This window comes from Triturus cristatus, unplaced genomic scaffold, assembly GCF_964204655.1.
Source record: "Triturus cristatus unplaced genomic scaffold, aTriCri1.1 SCAFFOLD_1045, whole genome shotgun sequence".
Lineage (NCBI taxonomy): Eukaryota > Metazoa > Chordata > Amphibia > Caudata > Salamandridae > Triturus > Triturus cristatus.
The window spans coordinates 1-20,565 of record NW_028187784.1 but is presented as its reverse complement, the minus strand read 5'-3'; the positions used below and the strand labels follow the sequence as shown (position 1 = coordinate 20,565).

The 20,565-nt window shown below is 33.4% G+C and overlaps 13 non-coding genes across 13 annotated transcripts; all 13 read right to left on the bottom strand.

Annotated features, from left to right (window-relative positions):
- Nucleotides 1–322: 322 nt before the first annotated feature.
- TRNAI-AAU (transfer RNA isoleucine (anticodon AAU)) lies at nucleotides 323–396 on the bottom strand. The gene has a single exon. It is a non-coding gene; the product is annotated as a tRNA-Ile (tRNA).
- Nucleotides 397–2,107: 1,711 nt separating this feature from the next.
- On the bottom strand, nucleotides 2,108–2,181 carry TRNAI-AAU (transfer RNA isoleucine (anticodon AAU)). The gene has a single exon. It is a non-coding gene; the product is annotated as a tRNA-Ile (tRNA).
- A 1,114-nt stretch (nucleotides 2,182–3,295) lies between these two features.
- TRNAI-AAU (transfer RNA isoleucine (anticodon AAU)) lies at nucleotides 3,296–3,369 on the bottom strand. Its single transcript has one exon. It is a non-coding gene; the product is annotated as a tRNA-Ile (tRNA).
- A 1,976-nt stretch (nucleotides 3,370–5,345) lies between these two features.
- TRNAI-AAU (transfer RNA isoleucine (anticodon AAU)) lies at nucleotides 5,346–5,419 on the bottom strand. Its single transcript has one exon. It is a non-coding gene; the product is annotated as a tRNA-Ile (tRNA).
- A 782-nt stretch (nucleotides 5,420–6,201) lies between these two features.
- On the bottom strand, nucleotides 6,202–6,275 carry TRNAI-AAU (transfer RNA isoleucine (anticodon AAU)). Its single transcript has one exon. It is a non-coding gene; the product is annotated as a tRNA-Ile (tRNA).
- A 1,711-nt stretch (nucleotides 6,276–7,986) lies between these two features.
- On the bottom strand, nucleotides 7,987–8,060 carry TRNAI-AAU (transfer RNA isoleucine (anticodon AAU)). Its single transcript has one exon. It is a non-coding gene; the product is annotated as a tRNA-Ile (tRNA).
- A 1,970-nt stretch (nucleotides 8,061–10,030) lies between these two features.
- Nucleotides 10,031–10,104, bottom strand: TRNAI-AAU (transfer RNA isoleucine (anticodon AAU)). The gene has a single exon. It is a non-coding gene; the product is annotated as a tRNA-Ile (tRNA).
- A 523-nt stretch (nucleotides 10,105–10,627) lies between these two features.
- TRNAI-AAU (transfer RNA isoleucine (anticodon AAU)) lies at nucleotides 10,628–10,701 on the bottom strand. The gene has a single exon. It is a non-coding gene; the product is annotated as a tRNA-Ile (tRNA).
- A 1,114-nt stretch (nucleotides 10,702–11,815) lies between these two features.
- On the bottom strand, nucleotides 11,816–11,889 carry TRNAI-AAU (transfer RNA isoleucine (anticodon AAU)). The gene has a single exon. It is a non-coding gene; the product is annotated as a tRNA-Ile (tRNA).
- Nucleotides 11,890–13,865: 1,976 nt separating this feature from the next.
- TRNAI-AAU (transfer RNA isoleucine (anticodon AAU)) lies at nucleotides 13,866–13,939 on the bottom strand. Its single transcript has one exon. It is a non-coding gene; the product is annotated as a tRNA-Ile (tRNA).
- Nucleotides 13,940–14,721: 782 nt separating this feature from the next.
- On the bottom strand, nucleotides 14,722–14,795 carry TRNAI-AAU (transfer RNA isoleucine (anticodon AAU)). The gene has a single exon. It is a non-coding gene; the product is annotated as a tRNA-Ile (tRNA).
- Nucleotides 14,796–16,506: 1,711 nt separating this feature from the next.
- Nucleotides 16,507–16,580, bottom strand: TRNAI-AAU (transfer RNA isoleucine (anticodon AAU)). Its single transcript has one exon. It is a non-coding gene; the product is annotated as a tRNA-Ile (tRNA).
- Nucleotides 16,581–17,694: 1,114 nt separating this feature from the next.
- TRNAI-AAU (transfer RNA isoleucine (anticodon AAU)) lies at nucleotides 17,695–17,768 on the bottom strand. Its single transcript has one exon. It is a non-coding gene; the product is annotated as a tRNA-Ile (tRNA).
- Nucleotides 17,769–20,565: the final 2,797 nt, after the last annotated feature.

The window sequence follows — 20,565 nt, the reverse complement described above, 5'->3', positions numbered from 1 at the left end:
ACAGATGATGAAGTGCTACTGATTGTTAACCAGAGATAGATGGAAATCTTATATTCAGCTGTTTACATTCATGGTGTCTTTAAGCATTATCAAAAAATCAAAACTAGACTTTCCTAAATTACTTGTAATAAATGGGAGATTAATTACTTAGTGTTAGAACTTTGAACCATTAATGGGTGTTCAAGGCACTTTAACATTAATATATAATTCCACATCTATATCAAATTGATTCAACTAATGATTCTAGCAGCTCTTGCTCCAAAGAGATATACAGATAACAAAGAGACAGAAGAAAAAGCATCTTTTATTTAACACAGAAACTTGGCCTGTACAGGGATCGAACCTGTGACCTTGGCGTTATTAGCACCACGCTCTAACCAACTGAGCTAACAGGCCGCTGTTTGTGCTGGGCTGGGGGACAAGCATATGAAGAATTGCGAATGTCAGTGAACCCCAGATAGTTTGAAAGCTTATTTTCAGCTGTTTACCCATAAGGTATATTTATATATTATCGACATGAAGAAACAAATATCACAAAAAAATCAATACAAATGAGATTTTCAATCTTAGTGTTAAAACTTAGAACCATTAATGTATTTTCCATGTGGTTTAGCAATAAATAACAGTTCATCATCTATATTAAATTAATTCATCTACTCATTCTATCAGCTCCTGCTCAAAGGAAATATAGAGATAAACATCAGACAGAAGAAAATGCTTGTAATAAATGAGAGATTTAGTTACTTAGTGTTAGAACTTTCAACCATTAATGGATGTTCAAGGCACTTTAACATTAATATATAATTCCACATCTATATCAAATTGATTCAACTACTAGCAGCTCTTGCTCCAAAGAGATATACAGTTAACAAAGAGACACAAGAAAAAGCATCTTTTTTTTAACACAGAAACTTGGCCTGTACAGGGATCGAACCTGTGACCTTGGCGTTATTAGCACCACGCTCTAACCAACTGAGCTAACAGGCTGCCGTTCGTTCTGTGCTGGGGGACAAGCATATGCAGAACTGCTAATGTCAGTGAACCCCAGATAGTTTGAAAGCTTATTTTCAGCTGTTTACCCATAAAGTATATTTATATATTATCGACATGAAGAAACAAATATCACAAAAAAATCAATACAAATGAGATTTTCATTCTTAGTGTTAAAACTTAGAACCATTAATGTATGTTCTATGTGGTTTAGCAATAAATAACAGTTCATCATCTATATTAAATTAATTCATCTACTCATTCTATCAGCTCCTGCTCAAAGGAAATATAGAGATAAACATCAGACAGAAGAAAATGCTTGTAATAAATGAGAGATTTAGTTACTTAGTGTTAGAACTTACAACCATTAATGGATGTTCAAGGCACTTTAACATTAATATATAATTCCACATCTATATCAAATTGATTCAACTAATGATTCTAGCAGCTCTTGCTCCAAAGAGATATACAGATAACAAAGAGACAGAAGAAAAAGCATCTTTTATTTAACACAGAAACTTGGCCTGTACAGGGATCGAACCTGTGACCTTGGCGTTATTAGCACCACGCTCTAACCAACTGTGCTAACAGGCCGTTGTTCGTGCTGGGCTGGGGGACAAGCATATGAAGAATTGCTAATGTCAGTGAACCGCAGATAGTTTGAAAGCTTATTTTCAGCTGTTTACCCATAAGGTATATTTATATATTATCGACATGAAGAAACAAATATCACAAAAAAATCAATACAAATGAGATTTTCATTCTTAGTGTTAAAACTTAGAACCATTAATGTATGTTCTATGTGGTTTAGCAATAAATAACAGTTCATCATCTATATTAAATTAATTCATCTACTCATTCTATCAGCTCCTGCTCAAAGGAAATATAGAGCTAAACATCAGACAGAAGAAAATGCTTGTAATAAATGAGAGATTTAGTTACTTAGTGTTAGAACTTACAACCATTAATGGATGTTCAAGGCACTTTAACATTAATATATAATTCCACATCTATATCAAATTGATTCAACTAATGATTCTAGCAGCTCTTGCTCCAAAGAGATATACAGTTAACAAAGAGACACAAGAAAAAGCATCTATTTTTTAACACAGAAACTTGGCCTGTACAGGGATCGAACCTGTGACCTTGGCGTTATTAGCACCACGCTCTAACCAACTGAGCTAACAGGCCGCTGTTTGTGCTGGGCTGGGGGACAAGCATATGAAGAATTGCTAATGTCAGTGAACCCCAGATAGTTTGAAAGCTTATTTTCAGCTGTTTACCCATAAGGTATATTTATATATTATCGACATGAAGAAACAAATATCACAAAAAAATCAATACAAATGAGATTTTCATTCTTAGTGTTAAAACTTAGAACCATTAATGTATGTTCTATGTGGTTTAGCAATAAATAACAGTTCATCATCTATATTAAATTAATTCATCTACTCATTCTATCAGCTCCTGCTCAAAGGAAATATAGAGATAAACATCAGACAGAAGAAAATGCTTGTAATAAATGAGAGATTTAGTTACTTAGTGTTAGAACTTACAACCATTAATGGATGTTCAAGGCACTTTAACATTAATATATAATTCCACATCTATATCAAATTGATTCAACTACTAGCAGCTCTTGCTCCAAAGAGATATACAGTTAACAAAGAGACACAAGAAAAAGCATCTTTTTTTTAACACAGAAACTTGGCCTGTACAGGGATGGAACCTGTGACCTTGGCGTTATTAGCACCACGCTCTAACCAACTGAGCTAACAGGCCGCCGTTCGTGCTGGGCTGGGGGACAAGCATATGCAGAACTGCTAATGTCAGTGAACCCCAGATAGATTGAAAGCTTATTTTCAGCTGTTTACCCATAAGGTATATTTATATATTATCGACATGAAGAAACAAATATCACAAAAAAATCAATACAAATGAGATTTTCATTCTTAGTGTTAAAACTTAGAACCATTAATGTATGTTCTATGTGGTTTAGCAATAAATAACAGTTCATCATCTATATTAAATTAATTCATCTACTCATTCTATCAGCTCCTGCTCAAAGGAAATATAGAGATAAACATCAGACAGAAGAAAATGCTTGTAATAAATGAGAGATTTAGTTACTTAGTGTTAGAACTTACAACCATTAATGGATGTTCAAGGCACTTTAACATTAATATATAATTCCACATCTATATCAAATTGATTCAACTAATGATTCTAGCAGCTCTTGCTCCAAAGAGATATACAGATAACAAAGAGACAGAAGAAAAAGCATCTTTTATTTAACACAGAAACTTGGCCTGTACAGGGATCGAACCTGTGACCTTGGCGTTATTAGCACCACGCTCTAACCAACTGAGCTAACAGGCCGCCGCTCGTGCTGGGCTGGGGGACAAGCATATGAAGAATTGCTAATGTCAGTGAACCCCAGATAGTTTGAAAGCTTATTTTCAGCTGTTTACCCATAAGGTATATTTATATATTATCGACATGAAGAAACAAATATCACAAAAAAATCAATACAAATGAGATTTTCAATCTTAGTGTTAAAACTTAGAACCATTAATGTATTTTCCATGTGGTTTAGCAATAAATAACAGTTCATAATCTATATTAAATTAATTCATCTACTCATTCTATCAGCTTCTGCTCAAAGGAAATATAGATTTAAACAAGATACAGAAGAAAATGCATCTATTTCAACATTAAAGCAGCGTTAAGTGTTTGCTTGGAGAGTGGTAGAAAGTATGTTCTTGGCATTTTTAACTTCATGTTCTAACAGAATCAGATAATAGGCTTACTATATTTATAGCATACTACTGAAGAAATAACAGATGATGAAGTGCTACTGATTGTTAACCCGAGATAGATGGAAATCTTATATTCAGCTGTTTACATTCATGGTGTCTTTAAGCATTATCAAAAAATCAAAACTAGACTTTCCTAAATTACTTGTAATAAATGGGAGATTAATTACTTAGTGTTAGAACTTTGAACCATTAATGGATGTTCAAGGCACTTTAACATTAATATATAATTCCACATCTATATCAAATTGATTCAACTAATGATTCTAGCAGCTCTTGCTCCAAAGAGATATACAGATAACAAAGAGACAGAAGAAAAAGCATCTTTTATTTAACACAGAAACTTGGCATGTACAGGGATCGAACCAGTGACCTTGGCGTTATTAGCACCACGCTCTAACCAACTGTGCTAACAGGCCGCCGTTCGTGCTGGGCTGGGGGACAAGCATATGAAGAATTGCTAATGTCAGTGAACCCCAGATAGTTTGAAAGCTTATTTTCAGCTGTTTACCCATAAGGTATATTTATATATTATCGACATGAAGAAACAAATATCACAAAAAAATCAATACAAATGAGATTTTCATTCTTAGTGTTAAAACTTAGAACCATTAATGTATGTTCTATGTGGTTTAGCAATAAATAACAGTTCATCATCTATATTAAATTAATTCATCTACTCATTCTATCAGCTCCTGCTCAAAGGAAATATAGAGCTAAACATCAGAAAGAAGAAAATGCTTGTAATAAATGAGAGATTTAGTTACTTAGTGTTAGAACTTACAACCATTAATGGATGTTCAAGGCACTTTAACATTAATATATAATTCCACATCTATATCAAATTGATTCAACTAATGATTCTAGCAGCTCTTGCTCCAAAGAGATATACAGTTAACAAAGAGACACAAGAAAAAGCATCTTTTTTTTAACACAGAAACTTGGCCTGTACAGGGATCGAACCTGTGAGCTTGGCGTTATTAGCACCACGCTCTAACCAACTGAGCTAACAGGCCGCTGTTTGTGCTGGGCTGGGGGACAAGCATATGAAGAATTGCTAATGTCAGTGAACCCCAGATAGTTTGAAAGCTTATTTTCAGCTGTTTACCCATAAGGTATATTTATATATTATCGACATGAAGAAACAAATATCACAAAAAAATCAATACAAATGAGATTTTCATTCTTAGTGTTAAAACTTAGAACCATTAATGTATGTTCTATGTGGTTTAGCAATAAATAACAGTTCATCATCTATATTAAATTAATTCATCTACTCATTCTATCAGCTCCTGCTCAAAGGAAATATAGAGATAAACATCAGACAGAAGAAAATGCTTGTAATAAATGAGAGATTTAGTTACTTAGTGTTAGAACTTACAACCATTAATGGATGTTCAAGGCACTTTAACATTAATATATAATTCCACATCTATATCAAATTGATTCAACTAATGATTCTAGCAGCTCTTGCTCCAAAGAGATATACAGTTAACAAAGAGACACAAGAAAAAGCATCTTTTATTTAACACAGAAACTTGGCCTGTACAGGGATCGAACCTGTGACCTTGGCGTTATTAGCACCACGCTCTAACCAACTGAGCTAACAGGCCGCTGTTCGTGCTGGGCTGGGGGACAAGCATATGAAGAACTGCTAATGTCAGTGAACCCCAGATAGTTTGAAAGCTTATTTTCAGCTGTTTACCCATAAGGTATATTTATATATTATCGACATGAAGAAACAAATATCACAAAAAAATCAATACAAATGAGATTTTCATTCTTAGTGTTAAAACTTAGAACCATTAATGTATTTTCCATGTGGTTTAGTAATAAATAACAGTTCATCATCTATATTAAATTAATTCATCTACTCATTCTATCAGCTTCTGCTCAAAGGAAATATAGATTTAAACAAGATACAGAAGAAAATGCATTTATTTCAACATTAAAGCAGCGTTAAGTGTTTGCTTGGAGAGTGGTAGAAAGTATGTTCTTGGCATTTTTAACTTCATGTTCTAACAGAATCAGATAATAGGCTTACTATTTTTATAGCATACTAGTGAAGAAATAACAGATGATGAAGTGCTACTGATTGTTAACCAGAGATAGATGGAAATCTTATATTCAGCTGTTTACATTCATGGTGTCTTTAAGCATTATCAAAAAATCAAAACTAGACTTTCCTAAATTACTTGTAATAAATGGGAGATTAATTACTTAGTGTTAGAACTTTGAACCATTAATGGGTGTTCAAGGCACTTTAACATTAATATATAATTCCACATCTATATCAAATTGATTCAACTAATGATTCTAGCAGCTCTTGCTCCAAAGAGATATACAGATAACAAAGAGACAGAAGAAAAAGCATCTTTTATTTAACACAGAAACTTGGCCTGTACAGGGATCGAACCTGTGACCTTGGCGTTATTAGCACCACGCTCTAACCAACTGAGCTAACAGGCCGCTGTTTGTGCTGGGCTGGGGGACAAGCATATGAAGAATTGCGAATGTCAGTGAACCCCAGATAGTTTGAAAGCTTATTTTCAGCTGTTTACCCATAAGGTATATTTATATATTATCGACATGAAGAAACAAATATCACAAAAAAATCAATACAAATGAGATTTTCAATCTTAGTGTTAAAACTTAGAACCATTAATGTATTTTCCATGTGGTTTAGCAATAAATAACAGTTCATCATCTATATTAAATTAATTCATCTACTCATTCTATCAGCTCCTGCTCAAAGGAAATATAGAGATAAACATCAGACAGAAGAAAATGCTTGTAATAAATGAGAGATTTAGTTACTTAGTGTTAGAACTTTCAACCATTAATGGATGTTCAAGGCACTTTAACATTAATATATAATTCCACATCTATATCAAATTGATTCAACTACTAGCAGCTCTTGCTCCAAAGAGATATACAGTTAACAAAGAGACACAAGAAAAAGCATCTTTTTTTTAACACAGAAACTTGGCCTGTACAGGGATCGAACCTGTGACCTTGGCGTTATTAGCACCACGCTCTAACCAACTGAGCTAACAGGCTGCCGTTCGTTCTGTGCTGGGGGACAAGCATATGCAGAACTGCTAATGTCAGTGAACCCCAGATAGTTTGAAAGCTTATTTTCAGCTGTTTACCCATAAAGTATATTTATATATTATCGACATGAAGAAACAAATATCACAAAAAAATCAATACAAATGAGATTTTCATTCTTAGTGTTAAAACTTAGAACCATTAATGTATGTTCTATGTGGTTTAGCAATAAATAACAGTTCATCATCTATATTAAATTAATTCATCTACTCATTCTATCAGCTCCTGCTCAAAGGAAATATAGAGATAAACATCAGACAGAAGAAAATGCTTGTAATAAATGAGAGATTTAGTTACTTAGTGTTAGAACTTACAACCATTAATGGATGTTCAAGGCACTTTAACATTAATATATAATTCCACATCTATATCAAATTGATTCAACTAATGATTCTAGCAGCTCTTGCTCCAAAGAGATATACAGATAACAAAGAGACAGAAGAAAAAGCATCTTTTATTTAACACAGAAACTTGGCCTGTACAGGGATCGAACCTGTGACCTTGGCGTTATTAGCACCACGCTCTAACCAACTGTGCTAACAGGCCGTTGTTCGTGCTGGGCTGGGGGACAAGCATATGAAGAATTGCTAATGTCAGTGAACCGCAGATAGTTTGAAAGCTTATTTTCAGCTGTTTACCCATAAGGTATATTTATATATTATCGACATGAAGAAACAAATATCACAAAAAAATCAATACAAATGAGATTTTCATTCTTAGTGTTAAAACTTAGAACCATTAATGTATGTTCTATGTGGTTTAGCAATAAATAACAGTTCATCATCTATATTAAATTAATTCATCTACTCATTCTATCAGCTCCTGCTCAAAGGAAATATAGAGCTAAACATCAGACAGAAGAAAATGCTTGTAATAAATGAGAGATTTAGTTACTTAGTGTTAGAACTTACAACCATTAATGGATGTTCAAGGCACTTTAACATTAATATATAATTCCACATCTATATCAAATTGATTCAACTAATGATTCTAGCAGCTCTTGCTCCAAAGAGATATACAGTTAACAAAGAGACACAAGAAAAAGCATCTATTTTTTAACACAGAAACTTGGCCTGTACAGGGATCGAACCTGTGACCTTGGCGTTATTAGCACCACGCTCTAACCAACTGAGCTAACAGGCCGCTGTTTGTGCTGGGCTGGGGGACAAGCATATGAAGAATTGCTAATGTCAGTGAACCCCAGATAGTTTGAAAGCTTATTTTCAGCTGTTTACCCATAAGGTATATTTATATATTATCGACATGAAGAAACAAATATCACAAAAAAATCAATACAAATGAGATTTTCATTCTTAGTGTTAAAACTTAGAACCATTAATGTATGTTCTATGTGGTTTAGCAATAAATAACAGTTCATCATCTATATTAAATTAATTCATCTACTCATTCTATCAGCTCCTGCTCAAAGGAAATATAGAGATAAACATCAGACAGAAGAAAATGCTTGTAATAAATGAGAGATTTAGTTACTTAGTGTTAGAACTTACAACCATTAATGGATGTTCAAGGCACTTTAACATTAATATATAATTCCACATCTATATCAAATTGATTCAACTACTAGCAGCTCTTGCTCCAAAGAGATATACAGTTAACAAAGAGACACAAGAAAAAGCATCTTTTTTTTAACACAGAAACTTGGCCTGTACAGGGATGGAACCTGTGACCTTGGTGTTATTAGCACCACGCTCTAACCAACTGAGCTAACAGGCCGCCGTTCGTGCTGGGCTGGGGGACAAGCATATGCAGAACTGCTAATGTCAGTGAACCCCAGATAGATTGAAAGCTTATTTTCAGCTGTTTACCCATAAGGTATATTTATATATTATCGACATGAAGAAACAAATATCACAAAAAAATCAATACAAATGAGATTTTCATTCTTAGTGTTAAAACTTAGAACCATTAATGTATGTTCTATGTGGTTTAGCAATAAATAACAGTTCATCATCTATATTAAATTAATTCATCTACTCATTCTATCAGCTCCTGCTCAAAGGAAATATAGAGCTAAACATCAGAAAGAAGAAAATGCTTGTAATAAATGAGAGATTTAGTTACTTAGTGTTAGAACTTACAACCATTAATGGATGTTCAAGGCACTTTAACATTAATATATAATTCCACATCTATATCAAATTGATTCAACTAATGATTCTAGCAGCTCTTGCTCCAAAGAGATATACAGTTAACAAAGAGACACAAGAAAAAGCATCTTTTTTTTAACACAGAAACTTGGCCTGTACAGGGATCGAACCTGTGAGCTTGGCGTTATTAGCACCACGCTCTAACCAACTGAGCTAACAGGCCGCTGTTTGTGCTGGGCTGGGGGACAAGCATATGAAGAATTGCTAATGTCAGTGAACCCCAGATAGTTTGAAAGCTTATTTTCAGCTGTTTACCCATAAGGTATATTTATATATTATCGACATGAAGAAACAAATATCACAAAAAAATCAATACAAATGAGATTTTCATTCTTAGTGTTAAAACTTAGAACCATTAATGTATTTTCCATGTGGTTTAGCAATAAATAACAGTTCATCATCTATATTAAATTAATTCATCTACTCATTCTATCAGCTTCTGCTCAAAGGAAATATAGATTTAAACAAGATACAGAAGAAAATGCATTTATTTCAACATTAAAGCAGCGTTAAGTGTTTGCTTGGAGAGTGGTAGAAAGTATGTTCTTGGCATTTTTAACTTCATGTTCTAACAGAATCAGATAATAGGCTTACTATATTTATAGCATACTACTGAAGAAATAACAGATGATGAAGTGCTACTGATTGTTAACCCGAGATAGATGGAAATCTTATATTCAGCTGTTTACATTCATGGTGTCTTTAAGCATTATCAAAAAATCAAAACTAGACTTTCCTAAATTACTTGTAATAAATGGGAGATTAATTACTTAGTGTTAGAACTTTGAACCATTAATGGATGTTCAAGGCACTTTAACATTGATATATAATTCCACATCTATATCAAATTGATTCAACTAATCATTCTAGCAGCTCTTGCTCCAAAGAGATATACAGTTAACAAAGAGACACAAGAAAAAGCATCTTTTTTTTAACACAGAAACTTGGCCTGTACAGGGATCGAACCTGTGACCTTGGCGTTATTAGCACCACGCTCTAACCAACTGAGCTAACAGGCCGCTGTTTGTGCTGGGCTGGGGGACAAGCATATGAAGAATTGCCAATGTCAGTGAACCCCAGATAGTTTGAAAGCTTATTTTCAGCTGTTTACCCATAAGGTATATTTATATATTATCGACATGAAGAAACAAATATCACAAAAAAATCAATACAAATGAGATTTTCATTCTTAGTGTTAAAACTTAGAACCATTAATGTATGTTCTATGTGGTTTAGCAATAAATAACAGTTCATCATCTATATTAAATTAATTCATCTACTCATTCTATCAGCTCCTGCTCAAAGGAAATATAGAGATAAACATCAGACAGAAGAAAATGCTTGTAATAAATGAGAGATTTAGTTACTTAGTGTTAGAACTTACAACCATTAATGGATGTTCAAGGCACTTTAACATTAATATATAATTCCACATCTATATCAAATTGATTCAACTAATGATTCTAGCAGCTCTTGCTCCAAAGAGATATACAGTTATCAAAGAGACACAAGAAAAAGCATCTTTTTTTTAACCCAGAAACTTGGCCTGTACAGGGATCGAACCTGTGACCTTGGCGTTATTAGCACCACGCTCTAACCAACTGAGCTAACAGGCCGCTGTTCGTGCTGGGCTGGGGGACAAGCATATGAAGAATTGCCAATGTCAGTGAACCCCAGATAGTTTGAAAGCTTATTTTCAGCTGTTTACCCATAAGGTATATGTATATATTATCGACATGAAGAAACAAATATCACAAAAAAATCAATACAAATGAGATTTTCATTCTTAGTGTTAAAACTTAGAACCATTAATGTATGTTCTATGTGGTTTAGCAATAAATAACAGTTCATCATCTATATTAAATTAATTCATCTACTCATTCTATCAGCTCCTGCTCAAAGGAAATATAGAGATAAACATCAGACAGAAGAAAATGCTTGTAATAAATGAGAGATTTAGTTACTTAGTGTTAGAACTTACAACCATTAATGGATGTTCAAGGCACTTTAACATTAATATATAATTCCACATCTATATCAAATTGATTCAACTACTAGCAGCTCTTGCTCCAAAGAGATATACAGTTAACAAAGAGACACAAGAAAAAGCATCTTTTTTTTAACACAGAAACTTGGCCTGTACAGGGATGGAACCTGTGACCTTGGCGTTATTAGCACCACGCTCTAACCAACTGAGCTAACAGGCCGCCGTTCGTGCTGGGCTGGGGGACAAGCATATGCAGAACTGCTAATGTCAGTGAACCCCAGATAGATTGAAAGCTTATTTTCAGCTGTTTACCCATAAGGTATATTTATATATTATCGACATGAAGAAACAAATATCACAAAAAAATCAATACAAATGAGATTTTCATTCTTAGTGTTAAAACTTAGAACCATTAATGTATGTTCTATGTGGTTTAGCAATAAATAACAGTTCATCATCTATATTAAATTAATTCATCTACTCATTCTATCAGCTCCTGCTCAAAGGAAATATAGAGATAAACATCAGACAGAAGAAAATGCTTGTAATAAATGAGAGATTTAGTTACTTAGTGTTAGAACTTACAACCATTAATGGATGTTCAAGGCAGTTTAACATTAATATATAATTCCACATCTATATCAAATTGATTCAACTAATGATTCTAGCAGCTCTTGCTCCAAAGAGATATACAGATAACAAAGAGACAGAAGAAAAAGCATCTTTTATTTAACACAGAAACTTGGCCTGTACAGGGATCGAACCTGTGACCTTGGCGTTATTAGCACCACGCTCTAACCAACTGAGCTAACAGGCCGCCGCTCGTGCTGGGCTGGGGGACAAGCATATGAAGAATTGCTAATGTCAGTGAACCCCAGATAGTTTGAAAGCTTATTTTCAGCTGTTTACCCATAAGGTATATTTATATATTATCGACATGAAGAAACAAATATCACAAAAAAATCAATACAAATGAGATTTTCAATCTTAGTGTTAAAACTTAGAACCATTAATGTATTTTCCATGTGGTTTAGCAATAAATAACAGTTCATAATCTATATTAAATTAATTCATCTACTCATTCTATCAGCTTCTGCTCAAAGGAAATATAGATTTAAACAAGATACAGAAGAAAATGCATCTATTTCAACATTAAAGCAGCGTTAAGTGTTTGCTTGGAGAGTGGTAGAAAGTATGTTCTTGGCATTTTTAACTTCATGTTCTAACAGAATCAGATAATAGGCTTACTATATTTATAGCATACTACTGAAGAAATAACAGATGATGAAGTGCTACTGATTGTTAACCCGAGATAGATGGAAATCTTATATTCAGCTGTTTACATTCATGGTGTCTTTAAGCATTATCAAAAAATCAAAACTAGACTTTCCTAAATTACTTGTAATAAATGGGAGATTAATTACTTAGTGTTAGAACTTTGAACCATTAATGGATGTTCAAGGCACTTTAACATTAATATATAATTCCACATCTATATCAAATTGATTCAACTAATGATTCTAGCAGCTCTTGCTCCAAAGAGATATACAGATAACAAAGAGACAGAAGAAAAAGCATCTTTTATTTAACACAGAAACTTGGCATGTACAGGGATCGAACCAGTGACCTTGGCGTTATTAGCACCACGCTCTAACCAACTGTGCTAACAGGCCGCCGTTCGTGCTGGGCTGGGGGACAAGCATATGAAGAATTGCTAATGTCAGTGAACCCCAGATAGTTTGAAAGCTTATTTTCAGCTGTTTACCCATAAGGTATATTTATATATTATCGACATGAAGAAACAAATATCACAAAAAAATCAATACAAATGAGATTTTCATTCTTAGTGTTAAAACTTAGAACCATTAATGTATGTTCTATGTGGTTTAGCAATAAATAACAGTTCATCATCTATATTAAATTAATTCATCTACTCATTCTATCAGCTCCTGCTCAAAGGAAATATAGAGCTAAACATCAGAAAGAAGAAAATGCTTGTAATAAATGAGAGATTTAGTTACTTAGTTTTAGAACTTACAACCATTAATGGATGTTCAAGGCACTTTAACATTAATATATAATTCCACATCTATATCAAATTGATTCAACTAATGATTCTAGCAGCTCTTGCTCCAAAGAGATATACAGTTAACAAAGAGACACAAGAAAAAGCATCTTTTTTTTAACACAGAAACTTGGCCTGTACAGGGATCGAACCTGTGAGCTTGGTGTTATTAGCACCACGCTCTAACCAACTGAGCTAACAGGCCGCTGTTTGTGCTGGGCTGGGGGACAAGCATATGAAGAATTGCTAATGTCAGTGAACCCCAGATAGTTTGAAAGCTTATTTTCAGCTGTTTACCCATAAGGTATATTTATATATTATCGACATGAAGAAACAAATATCACAAAAAAATCAATACAAATGAGATTTTCATTCTTAGTGTTAAAACTTAGAACCATTAATGTATGTTCTATGTGGTTTAGCAATAAATAACAGTTCATCATCTATATTAAATTAATTCATCTACTCATTCTATCAGCTCCTGCTCAAAGGAAATATAGAGATAAACATCAGACAGAAGAAAATGCTTGTAATAAATGAGAGATTTAGTTACTTAGTGTTAGAACTTACAACCATTAATGGATGTTCAAGGCACTTTAACATTAATATATAATTCCACATCTATATCAAATTGATTCAACTAATGATTCTAGCAGCTCTTGCTCCAAAGAGATATACAGTTAACAAAGAGACACAAGAAAAAGCATCTTTTATTTAACACAGAAACTTGGCCTGTACAGGGATCGAACCTGTGACCTTGGCGTTATTAGCACCACGCTCTAACCAACTGAGCTAACAGGCCGCTGTTCGTGCTGGGCTGGGGGACAAGCATATGAAGAACTGCTAATGTCAGTGAACCCCAGATAGTTTGAAAGCTTATTTTCAGCTGTTTACCCATAAGGTATATTTATATATTATCGACATGAAGAAACAAATATCACAAAAAAATCAATACAAATGAGATTTTCATTCTTAGTGTTAAAACTTAGAACCATTAATGTATTTTCCATGTGGTTTAGTAATAAATAACAGTTCATCATCTATATTAAATTAATTCATCTACTCATTCTATCAGCTTCTGCTCAAAGGAAATATAGATTTAAACAAGATACAGAAGAAAATGCATTTATTTCAACATTAAAGCAGCGTTAAGTGTTTGCTTGGAGAGTGGTAGAAAGTATGTTCTTGGCATTTTTAACTTCATGTTCTAACAGAATCAGATAATAGGCTTACTATTTTTATAGCATACTAGTGAAGAAATAACAGATGATGAAGTGCTACTGATTGTTAACCAGAGATAGATGGAAATCTTATATTCAGCTGTTTACATTCATGGTGTCTTTAAGCATTATCAAAAAATCAAAACTAGACTTTCCTAAATTACTTGTAATAAATGGGAGATTAATTACTTAGTGTTAGAACTTTGAACCATTAATGGGTGTTCAAGGCACTTTAACATTAATATATAATTCCACATCTATATCAAATTGATTCAACTAATGATTCTAGCAGCTCTTGCTCCAAAGAGATATACAGATAACAAAGAGACAGAAGAAAAAGCATCTTTTATTTAACACAGAAACTTGGCCTGTACAGGGATCGAACCTGTGACCTTGGCGTTATTAGCACCACGCTCTAACCAACTGAGCTAACAGGCCGCTGTTTGTGCTGGGCTGGGGGACAAGCATATGAAGAATTGCGAATGTCAGTGAACCCCAGATAGTTTGAAAGCTTATTTTCAGCTGTTTACCCATAAGGTATATTTATATATTATCGACATGAAGAAACAAATATCACAAAAAAATCAATACAAATGAGATTTTCAATCTTAGTGTTAAAACTTAGAACCATTAATGTATTTTCCATGTGGTTTAGCAATAAATAACAGTTCATCATCTATATTAAATTAATTCATCTACTCATTCTATCAGCTCCTGCTCAAAGGAAATATAGAGATAAACATCAGACAGAAGAAAATGCTTGTAATAAATGAGAGATTTAGTTACTTAGTGTTAGAACTTTCAACCATTAATGGATGTTCAAGGCACTTTAACATTAATATATAATTCCACATCTATATCAAATTGATTCAACTACTAGCAGCTCTTGCTCCAAAGAGATATACAGTTAACAAAGAGACACAAGAAAAAGCATCTTTTTTTTAACACAGAAACTTGGCCTGTACAGGGATCGAACCTGTGACCTTGGCGTTATTAGCACCACGCTCTAACCAACTGAGCTAACAGGCTGCCGTTCGTTCTGTGCTGGGGGACAAGCATATGCAGAACTGCTAATGTCAGTGAACCCCAGATAGTTTGAAAGCTTATTTTCAGCTGTTTACCCATAAAGTATATTTATATATTATCGACATGAAGAAACAAATATCACAAAAAAATCAATACAAATGAGATTTTCATTCTTAGTGTTAAAACTTAGAACCATTAATGTATGTTCTATGTGGTTTAGCAATAAATAACAGTTCATCATCTATATTAAATTAATTCATCTACTCATTCTATCAGCTCCTGCTCAAAGGAAATATAGAGATAAACATCAGACAGAAGAAAATGCTTGTAATAAATGAGAGATTTAGTTACTTAGTGTTAGAACTTACAACCATTAATGGATGTTCAAGGCACTTTAACATTAATATATAATTCCACATCTATATCAAATTGATTCAACTAATGATTCTAGCAGCTCTTGCTCCAAAGAGATATACAGATAACAAAGAGACAGAAGAAAAAGCATCTTTTATTTAACACAGAAACTTGGCCTGTACAGGGATCGAACCTGTGACCTTGGCGTTATTAGCACCACGCTCTAACCAACTGTGCTAACAGGCCGTTGTTCGTGCTGGGCTGGGGGACAAGCATATGAAGAATTGCTAATGTCAGTGAACCGCAGATAGTTTGAAAGCTTATTTTCAGCTGTTTACCCATAAGGTATATTTATATATTATCGACATGAAGAAACAAATATCACAAAAAAATCAATACAAATGAGATTTTCATTCTTAGTGTTAAAACTTAGAACCATTAATGTATGTTCTATGTGGTTTAGCAATAAATAACAGTTCATCATCTATATTAAATTAATTCATCTACTCATTCTATCAGCTCCTGCTCAAAGGAAATATAGAGCTAAACATCAGACAGAAGAAAATGCTTGTAATAAATGAGAGATTTAGTTACTTAGTGTTAGAACTTACAACCATTAATGGATGTTCAAGGCACTTTAACATTAATATATAATTCCACATCTATATCAAATTGATTCAACTAATGATTCTAGCAGCTCTTGCTCCAAAGAGATATACAGTTAACAAAGAGACACAAGAAAAAGCATCTATTTTTTAACACAGAAACTTGGCCTGTACAGGGATCGAACCTGTGACCTTGGCGTTATTAGCACCACGCTCTAACCAACTGAGCTAACAGGCCGCTGTTTGTGCTGGGCTGGGGGACAAGCATATGAAGAATTGCTAATGTCAGTGAACCCCAGATAGTTTGAAAGCTTATTTTCAGCTGTTTACCCATAAGGTATATTTATATATTATCGACATGAAGAAACAAATATCACAAAAAAATCAATACAAATGAGATTTTCATTCTTAGTGTTAAAACTTAGAACCATTAATGTATGTTCTATGTGGTTTAGCAATAAATAACAGTTCATCATCTATATTAAATTAATTCATCTACTCATTCTATCAGCTCCTGCTCAAAGGAAATATAGAGATAAACATCAGACAGAAGAAAATGCTTGTAATAAATGAGAGATTTAGTTACTTAGTGTTAGAACTTACAACCATTAATGGATGTTCAAGGCACTTTAACATTAATATATAATTCCACATCTATATCAAATTGATTCAACTACTAGCAGCTCTTGCTCCAAAGAGATATACAGTTAACAAAGAGACACAAGAAAAAGCATCTTTTTTTTAACACAGAAACTTGGCCTGTACAGGGATGGAACCTGTGACCTTGGCGTTATTAGCACCACGCTCTAACCAACTGAGCTAACAGGCCGCCGTTCGTGCTGGGCTGGGGGACAAGCATATGCAGAACTGCTAATGTCAGTGAACCCCAGATAGATTGAAAGCTTATTTTCAGCTGTTTACCCATAAGGTATATTTATATATTATCGACATGAAGAAACAAATATCACAAAAAAATCAATACAAATGAGATTTTCATTCTTAGTGTTAAAACTTAGAACCATTAATGTATGTTCTATGTGGTTTAGCAATAAATAACAGTTCATCATCTATATTAAATTAATTCATCTACTCATTCTATCAGCTCCTGCTCAAAGGAAATATAGAGATAAACATCAGACAGAAGAAAATGCTTGTAATAAATGAGAGATTTAGTTACTTAGTGTTAGAACTTACAACCATTAATGGATGTTCAAGGCACTTTAACATTAATATATAATTCCACATCTATATCAAATTGATTCAACTAATGATTCTAGCAGCTCTTGCTCCAAAGAGATATACAGATAACAAAGAGACAGAAGAAAAAGCATCTTTTATTTAACACAGAAACTTGGCCTGTACAGGGATCGAACCTGTGACCTTGGCGTTATTAGCACCACGCTCTAACCAACTGAGCTAACAGGCCGCCGCTCGTGCTGGGCTGGGGGACAAGCATATGAAGAATTGCTAATGTCAGTGAACCCCAGATAGTTTGAAAGCTTATTTTCAGCTGTTTACCCATAAGGTATATTTATATATTATCGACATGAAGAAACAAATATCACAAAAAAATCAATACAAATGAGATTTTCAATCTTAGTGTTAAAACTTAGAACCATTAATGTATTTTCCATGTGGTTTAGCAATAAATAACAGTTCATAATCTATATTAAATTAATTCATCTACTCATTCTATCAGCTTCTGCTCAAAGGAAATATAGATTTAAACAAGATACAGAAGAAAATGCATCTATTTCAACATTAAAGCAGCGTTAAGTGTTTGCTTGGAGAGTGGTAGAAAGTATGTTCTTGGCATTTTTAACTTCATGTTCTAACAGAATCAGATAATAGGCTTACTATATTTATAGCATACTACTGAAGAAATAACAGATGATGAAGTGCTACTGATTGTTAACCCGAGATAGATGGAAATCTTATATTCAGCTGTTTACATTCATGGTGTCTTTAAGCATTATCAAAAAATCAAAACTAGACTTTCCTAAATTACTTGTAATAAATGGGAGATTAATTACTTAGTGTTAGAACTTTGAACCATTAATGGATGTTCAAGGCACTTTAACATTAATATATAATTCCACATCTATATCAAATTGATTCAACTAATGATTCTAGCAGCTCTTGCTCCAAAGAGATATACAGATAACAAAGAGACAGAAGAAAAAGCATCTTTTATTTAACACAGAAACTTGGCATGTACAGGGATCGAACCAGTGACCTTGGCGTTATTAGCACCACGCTCTAACCAACTGTGCTAACAGGCCGCCGTTCGTGCTGGGCTGGGGGACAAGCATATGAAGAATTGCTAATGTCAGTGAACCCCAGATAGTTTGAAAGCTTATTTTCAGCTGTTTACCCATAAGGTATATTTATATATTATCGACATGAAGAAACAAATATCACAAAAAAATCAATACAAATGAGATTTTCATTCTTAGTGTTAAAACTTAGAACCATTAATGTATGTTCTATGTGGTTTAGCAATAAATAACAGTTCATCATCTATATTAAATTAATTCATCTACTCATTCTATCAGCTCCTGCTCAAAGGAAATATAGAGCTAAACATCAGAAAGAAGAAAATGCTTGTAATAAATGAGAGATTTAGTTACTTAGTGTTAGAACTTACAACCATTAATGGATGTTCAAGGCACTTTAACATTAATATATAATTCCACATCTATATCAAATTGATTCAACTAATGATTCTAGCAGCTCTTGCTCCAAAGAGATATACAGTTAACAAAGAGACACAAGAAAAAGCATCTTTTTTTTAACACAGAAACTTGGCCTGTACAGGGATCGAACCTGTGAGCTTGGCGTTATTAGCACCACGCTCTAACCAACTGAGCTAACAGGCCGCTGTTTGTGCTGGGCTGGGGGACAAGCATATGAAGAATTGCTAATGTCAGTGAACCCCAGATAGTTTGAAAGCTTATTTTCAGCTGTTTACCCATAAGGTATATTTATATATTATCGACATGAAGAAACAAATATCACAAAAAAATCAATACAAATGAGATTTTCATTCTTAGTGTTAAAACTTAGAACCATTAATGTATGTTCTATGTGGTTTAGCAATAAATAACAGTTCATCATCTATATTAAATTAATTCATCTACTCATTCTATCAGCTCCTGCTCAAAGGAAATATAGAGATAAACATCAGACAGAAGAAAATGCTTGTAATAAATGAGAGATTTAGTTACTTAGTGTTAGAACTTACAACCATTAATGGATGTTCAAGGCACTTTAACATTAATATATAATTCCACATCTATATCAAATTGATTCAACTAATGATTCTAGCAGCTCTTGCTCCAAAGAGATATACAGTTAACAAAGAGACACAAGAAAAAGCATCTTTTATTTAACACAGAAACTTGGCCTGTACAGGGATGGAACCTGTGACCTTGGCGTTATTAGCACCACGCTCTAACCAACTGAGCTAACAGGCCGCTGTTCGTGCTGGGCTGGGGGACAAGCATATGAAGAACTGCTAATGTCAGTGAACCCCAGATAGTTTGAAAGCTTATTTTCAGCTGTTTACCCATAAGGTATATTTATATATTATCGACATGAAGAAACAAATATCACAAAAAAATCAATACAAATGAGATTTTCAATCTTAGTGTTAAAACTTAGAACCATTAATGTATTTTCCATGTGGTTTAGCAATAAATAACAGTTCATCATCTATATTAAATTAATTCATCTACTCATTCTATCAGCTTCTGCTCAAAGGAAATATAGATTTAAACAAGATACAGAAGAAAATGCATCTATTTCAACATTAAAGCAGCGTTAAGTGTTTGCTTGGAGAGTGGTAGAAAGTATGTTCTTGGCATTTTTAACTTCATGTTCTAACAGAATCAGATAATAGGCTTACTATATTTATAGCATACTACTGAAGAAATAACAGATGATGAAGTGCTACTGATTGTTAACCCGAGATAGATGGAAATCTTATATTCAGCTGTTTACATTCATGGTGTCTTTAAGCATTATCAAAAAATCAAAACTAGACTTTCCTAAATTACTTGTAATAAATGGGAGATTAATTACTTAGTGTTAGAACTTTGAACCATTAATGGATGTTCAAGGCACTTTAACATTGATATATAATTCCACATCTATATCAAATTGATTCAACTAATCATTCTAGCAGCTCTTGCTCCAAAGAGATATACAGTTAACAAAGAGAC